The 7,284-nt window shown below is 46.7% G+C and overlaps 1 pseudogene; it reads right to left on the bottom strand.

Annotated features, from left to right (window-relative positions):
- Window positions 1-6,156: 6,156 nt before the first annotated feature.
- Window positions 6,157-6,974, bottom strand: LOC125416890 (large ribosomal subunit protein uL10 pseudogene; annotated as a pseudogene).
- Between the last annotated feature and the right edge of the window lie 310 nt (window positions 6,975-7,284).

Below are 7,284 nucleotides of genomic sequence, written 5' to 3'. Positions count from 1 at the left end.
TGACGGTTCAGCAGATAACGGCCCCTGCCTCGCAAGCCTGATGATCTGAGTTTGATTCCCAGATCCCCTGTAGAGGAGAGAAAAAGGAACTGTCTTCACAAAGTTCCCTGACCTCTACATGTATGTAAAATAAATAAATAAACGAAGCATTTGTAAAGAAAATAGTGTAGTGATATGGCTGGCTGTAGTTCCAGGACATAGGGATGGAGGCATAAAGGATGAGGAATTCGAGGCCATCCTTAGCTCAAAGCCAGCCTGGGCTACAATGAGACCCTGCCTCAAATAACAAACAAACTCTTTTAGTTTTGGATTTATATTAGAAGTATCAGTAGGACTTCATAGGCTATTTTGAATGTATCCATGCATTAATTAATATATACATTTGTCTGCTACTGTGTCAGTTGAAGAGACTAGAAGAAGTGTCCAAGCAAGGAAGCAGCCAAATTGTGGTCTTGAGATTCTGTTTCCTACCCTAGAAATCAGAACTTAGGGAAGTAGCCTGCCCTGTTACAGGCATTGAGGTCCATAAAACACTGTTGGGAAGAAAAATTGGTAAGGGAAAGGGGATTGTTTACAGTTTGGATCAGCATGGGGGAGGGGCCGGAAGACATCTAATTTCCTCCCTACTGTGCCCATAACCATCTTTCTGTTCCTAGAAAGTCCTGTGACAAAAGCTAGAATAAATTCAAATGCAGCTGTGAGAGACCAATCAACCCCTTCCTGAGGGGTAAGGGGCCTTTGGCCCCAGGTTGCCTCTGTTCCATTATATAATCCATATACACTATTTTACTGGCCCAAGTCACAAAAACAATTTAGAAGTCACTGAAGATGAGACACTTTTAACAAAAAAAAAAAAAAAAAAAAAGTGACTTTTTGGGACTATTAGTTGTGTTTACCCCTGCATCCATATCTCTATTTTAAAAATAGCTGGAAAGCCGGGCTGTGGTGGCAGGCCTTTAATCCCAGCACTGGGAGACAGATACAGGTGGTCTCTTGCGTCCAAGGTCAGTCTGATCTACAGAGTGAGTTCCAGGACAACCAGGGCTACACATATCTCAAAAAATAAAAATAAAAAATAAAAAAAAGAAAGAAAGAAAGAAAAAAAGTTGAAGGACCAAGTGTTGTGGAATATACCTTTAATCTCAGGAGCCAACGGCAGGTAGATCTCTGATCTGAGTTTTAGGCCAGCCTGTCTTTATAACCAGTTCTAGAACAGCCAGGGTTACATAACAAGGAGGTCCTGACTCAAAACACAAAACAAAAACAAAGTCACGAGATGGTGGTGTACACCTTTAACCCAGCACTTGGGGGGCAGAGACAGGTGCATCTCTGTGAGTTCAAGGCCAGCCTGGTCTACAGAGCTAGTTCCAAGACAGAGCTGTTACACAGAGAAACCCTGTCTCGAAAAATCAAACCAAACCAAGACAAACCAAAAATCAAGTAAATAAATAAACTAAATTAATCAGTAATGGCTTGAGAAAATGGTAGACAAGTAAACAAAGAGTCAAGCCATCGATCTAACTTTCTACTGAGCTTTCTCTTTGTGTAACCAAACAAAAGACAAAGTATGTTTTAAATAGGGGACCCCAACTAATAAATAAAATAGAAACAATGGAGCAGAGGGTGTAGCCCAGTGGTAGAGCACCCACCAGGCTCAGACTTCAAACACAGCGGAAAGAAAAGATAAGGAGAGGAAAGGGTGGGGGAGGAAAGAGGAATGGATAGAAAGAATTGGCTGGACTCTCAGCCCTGGCAGCTACTACCTCATCGACCCTGAGACAGGTCCGGTGCCCACTCGCCTCTCCCCACCTGAGTGAGGACTGAGCAGCCACCAGCTTGCAGAAAAGACTCAGGACAGACCCTCCAAGGGAGCTGAGAAGAAACCAAAAGCCAAACCCTCAAACGCCACAAGAAATGGCTCACATTTACTAGGTGTTACTAGTACCTGTGGTTGGTCTGGCCTTTGTGTGTGATCTTGCTTTATCTTTACAAAAACCAACGAAGCAGACGTAATTATCACAACGATTTTATAGACAGGGAACTTGACGCACAGAGGCGGTTAGGAACTGCCCAAGGTCACAAAGCCGGCAAATAGAGGAGCTGGAATTTAAGCTCTGGTCAGCTGGCTCCAGGACCTTCTCTCTGAAACACTGGATTATATTGTCTCTCATTAAGAAAGAAAGAAAGAAAGAAAGAAAGAAAGAAAGAAAGAAAGAAAGAAAGAAAGAAAGAAAGAAAGAAAGAAAGAGAAAAAAGCCATCGGAAGCCATCAAGATGGCTCAGCAGGTAAAAGCATTTGCTGTCAAGCCTTGAGGGTCTCAGTTCTCTCCCCATAACCCACTTGGTGGAAGACAGAACTGAGTCTGAGAGTGATAAGTGTTCTAAGATAAGGTAAATGTGTGCATTGTCTTAAGATGCTAACACACAGATGAAAAGACACTGGAGGCGATGTGCTCAAACCAGAGCCCGAGGCTTGCAGCACCGTGGAGAACCAAGGGCTCCCGAGCCTTTCCCTAACAAAGCAGCCAAGGCCACTTGGCGCTGCGGAAAAACCCAGTAGGAAGAACTACCCCCGTACACACACACACCTCTTGCTTGCTCGCTCCCTCTCCCAGCCAGGACTCAAAGCCACGCTGGGGGCTGTGACGCTGCTGTTTGCCGGCTTTTCCTGTAGCACCATCTTTCCCGCATTGCCTCTCACTTCCTCCCTTAGGCCCAGTCAGGTTTCTGGAAGCATCCTCCATACCTGAGAAAAAAACACCTCAGTAAACAGAATCGCCTTTTCTTACTTTCTTATCTTCATTCAGTTCCTTAGCTAGGGCTGGCAGCCCTAGGGGGGAGTTTTGTGATTGTAATTTGTATTGTTCCACTCTCCAGGCAGGGGGTCCTCTCCCTGCCCACCCCCTCATCCCCTCCTGCTCTAGTCCCTGCCAGGCTAGAGGCTGTTGTCTGCCCCAGGTAAGGACTGTCTCTTCCAGAACACTCCGGGTCATGTGATTCAGTCCGCATGGCCATCCTGCTTTGTGAGTCTGTACCCCATTTCTCCTCCAGAAATATCCAAACCCAGATACGTTCTCAACGCCAGCTATGTTGTAGCATAATTGACAAATCAAAGTTGTCTATATAGCAGGAGTGGTGTGCACACCTGTAATCCCGGCAGTTTGGAGGCAGAGGTCAGGACTTGGAACTACACAGGGAGATTCTGCCTCAAAAAAAGCATAAGCTCACAAGTGTATGTGTGTGCGGTACAACATAATGTTTTAAAATATATATACATACCTGAACCGTGCATTATTACCACAATCAAGCTAATTAATATATTTACCACCTCATATACCTTTGTGTGTGTGGTAAGAATACTTAAGATCTACTTTTAGTAAATTTCAAATGCACTGTCATTATCCGTGATTGTTTTGAGACGGGTTTTTCTGCATAGCCCTGGCTATCCTGGGACTCACTCTGTAGACCAGGTTGGCCTTGAACTCACAGAGATCTGCTTTCCTCTGTGCACGTGTGTGTGTGTGCGCGCGCACACACACACACACGTGCACGCACGCGCGCACACACACACACACACACACACGTACTGGGACTAAAGGCATGCACCGCCACACTTGGCGTCATTATCCTTGTTATTAACGGGAGTTATCATGCCATATGCCAGAGCCTAGGGTCTTTTGCAGCCTGAATGAGGAGTGAGATGATGCAAGGACCAGATGTCTGTTCATAGATAACAGGCACTAGCCGATACTCGGACCTAAACCCCCATCTCTGACAGTCACAGTTGAGAAAGTAGAACATTTTAAGTATGTCCAAAGTGAAGTTTTGGCTTTGGTTTGGTTTTGAGACTAGGTCTCACCATGTAGCTTTGGCTGCCCTAGAACTTGGTATGTAGACCAGGCTGGCCTCAGACTCACAGAGATCCTGCTGCCTCTGCCTTTGCACTGGGATTAAAATGTGTTCTTTCGCTGTTACTCGGGAGGCGGAAGCAGGTGGATCTCTGAGTTCGAGGCCAGCCTGGTCTACAGATCAAGTTCCAGGACAACCACTGCCACACAGAGAAACCTGGTGTCAAAACAAAAACAAAAAGTGTGCACTGGTTTTAAGGAATCACTCGTGGTCTTGCTCTCGTTGAGGAGTCTCTGGTGATTGTGGTGTGCTTACCTTGATGAACAACTTGAAAGTTTCAGACGGTAATGCCAGGCATAGTGGCACATACCTTTAATCGCAGCACTTGACAGAGGGAGCAGATCTCTGTGAGGTCGAGGCCAGCCTGGTCTACATAGTGAATGCTAGGATAGTCAGGGCTACACAGAGAAATTCTGCCTTGGAAAAAAACAACAAAAAGGAAAGTTTTCAGACATTCTCTATTCTCCCAACACGTGTATCAACTTTCCAGAATCTGCTTCTTCCAAGGGAGAAAAAAGGATAAATTAGAAGGCAGAGAATTGTCACTGAAATGGACACACACGCATTTGAGGCAGATGTCATGCAGTCCAGGCTATGTAGCTGAGGATGACCTTGAATGTCTTAGCGTCCTCCCTCTATTAATGTGAATACTGTTATGGTTTTCTGTGATGCTAGGGATCAAGCTCAGGACATTACAGAGAGGCCTAGCTTCATGCATAGCTTCAGGCAAGCACTCTATAGCCCAGGCCTCCAGAATGAAAGTTTTAGATGTCAACAGTTAGGGTTAGATTTGGGCACATGTGTTGGTTTCTACTGAGTGCCAAGTAAATGACATCGGTGTCTCCAAATGGGTCAAATGTCTGAGGTTTGAGATCTACAAAGACTAACGTAATAGCCTGCTCTGGCAAAGAATGTCAAAGTCGCGATATTACTATAATGTGTCCCAGTCCTCCACGTAGGTCTTGGACTGAGTGTCACGTGCCTCTGCCTCGAGAGCAGACTCTTGGCTTTATGGTGGCCTCAGCAGAGTTGGACGTGTCACGGGCAGTGCGGGGAGGCCCGGTGCTGATGCAGGCTGTGAGTCACCAATTCTGATGCAAGCATCCATCACAGTGATTGGTCTCTCTCTACCACTTCCTCCTAGTAGATCAGCAGGCTGAACAAGGCCCCACATCAGTCATTGTCTCCCAAACCATCTGCACACACAGATCGCGCTGTTTAGGTTTATAGGTGCCTCCCCCAAATGAAGCACATTTGTCTTGTTGCCTCCATGATATACGCAGCGATCTCCCAGAATCAGGGCTTCACGGCTTTGAGGAGAGGGGTGGGCACAGTTCCGCTTTAGTGTGTGGGTTTTCATCCACCAACGATGGCTTTCCTTCTATTGAAATATGACACTGGCGGCTGTGAATTCTAATGTGAAGGCGTTAACAGCTGAGTTGCATGCTCTAATGCAATAACCAAGCTTCTGAAAGGAGTTGCTTATACCCATTGCCCCTATTTCTTAACTTCCTATTCATTCTTTGACTCCAGTCTCCCAGCAGAACATCTTTTCCCATGGTCACCAATGACCTCTGACTTACTGGATCCTCTGGGCATCTTCAGGCTTCTTGCTTGACCTCTCTGTTGACCACACTTTGTTGAAACACACTCCGCTGAAATCCCCGTGCCCGGGGATGGGAATATAGCTAGAATGGGCTAAAACCATACTCCCCTCCTCCCCCCGACAAAAAAAAAAAAATCATACTTCTTAGGTGTCTCGAAGTTACTTCCAGACTGATGAGCTAGCTAGCTTAGTGGGTAAAGATTGCTTTCTGTATAAGCCTGTTGACCTGAGTTCAATCCCTGGAACCCATGATGGAGATAAGCTAGAGACCTGGTTCCTAGAAGGTGTCTGTGGTGCTCATACCATACATAAACATACATAGCACACACACATCAAACACATACGTTACACACACACATGCCGTACAGACTACACACACACACACACACATACAGCCTGCCACCATGTGCCACACTCACATGCCAGACATAGAATATACATACACCTGTTAATAATAAACAAAATAAATGTTTAAAAAGATATTTCCAGTTTAACCTGTCTCAAACCCATGATTTCTTCCAAAGAAAAGGGAGGAAAAGTGGGAAAGCAAGGGGACAAGAAGAAGGGAGGGAAGAGTCAAGGCAGGACAAGCAGGGGACTGGAGAGAAGGATAAATGAAAATCTTTTCTTGAAATGGAGTCTCATGTTCTCCTGACTGCCCGGGAACTCGCTATGTAGAAGACCGGAAAGGTGCACGCAGTCTCCACAGACAGAGCCAGAACCCGCTTGTATCCACTGCGGATAGAGTGAGGCGCTGGGGCAACAGTCGGGTCGCCATTCTGCAGACAAACACTGACGATATTTCGAACTCTAAAAATCCTCTAGGAAGCAAGAGTGCAGAGCCTGCTCTGTGATGTCAAGCACTTCCGGGTTGTAAATGCAGCCATTGTCAAACACCTGCTCTGGTCAAAGCAGAAGTGAGAAATGGCCAGCATGGCCAGCAGTGCGGCTTCACTGGCTCCTAAATTGTCTCCGGTTTTATCAGCTGCACATCACTCAGAATTCCAAGGGTGCCCCTGGCGATTCTAGTGGTGATGCCTAAAGCCTGGAAAAAAAAACAGGTCATCTCGGGCCCCAGACGAGTGTTCTGGGCTGGCACAGTGACCTCACATGGGGCGATGGTTCCAGCATGGGCAGCAACTGGCACCTTATTGGCCAGCAGCATGTCCCTAATCTCACTGAGGTCCTCCTTGGTGAACACAAAGCCCACATTGCCCCGGATATGAGGCAGCAGTTTCTCCAGAGCTGCGTTGTTTTCCAGATGCCCCCGGATGGCCTTCCACATCATCGCGTCCTTGCCCATCAGCACCACAGCCTTCCTTCGCAGGGACATGAGGATCTGCTGTATCTGCTTGGAGCCCACGTTGTCTATTCCCACAATGAAGCCTTTTGGGCAATTATCCAAAAGTTGGATGATCTTAAGGAAGCAGTTGGACTTCCAGATCACCCTGTCTTCTCTGGGTATTACACACACAGTGCATCAGGGATTGCCCAGCAGGGTTTAAAGACAATGTCATTCTAATGAGGAAGCCTGGTGAGAGGAGGAGGCCGGCATCAAACTCACAGAGATCCCCCTGCCTTTGACTCCTAAGTGCTGGGACTAAAGGCATGCGCCACCACCGCCTGATGAAAATTAAAATCTAGGAAGAGGAGGAGACATGGTAGTAGCTGTGTAGTTGTTGTTGGGACTGGAGAGCCGGCTCAGTGGTTCACAGCATCGGCTGTTGTTGCAGAGGGTGCAGGCTCCATTTCTAGCACCCACACGGCAG

The sequence above is a fragment of the Myodes glareolus genome, chromosome 10 (genome assembly GCF_982192425.1).
Source record: "Myodes glareolus chromosome 10, mMyoGla1.1, whole genome shotgun sequence".
Lineage (NCBI taxonomy): Eukaryota > Metazoa > Chordata > Mammalia > Rodentia > Cricetidae > Myodes > Myodes glareolus.
The sequence above is the reverse complement of the archived record's forward strand: the minus strand, read 5'-3'. Positions and strand labels throughout refer to the sequence as shown.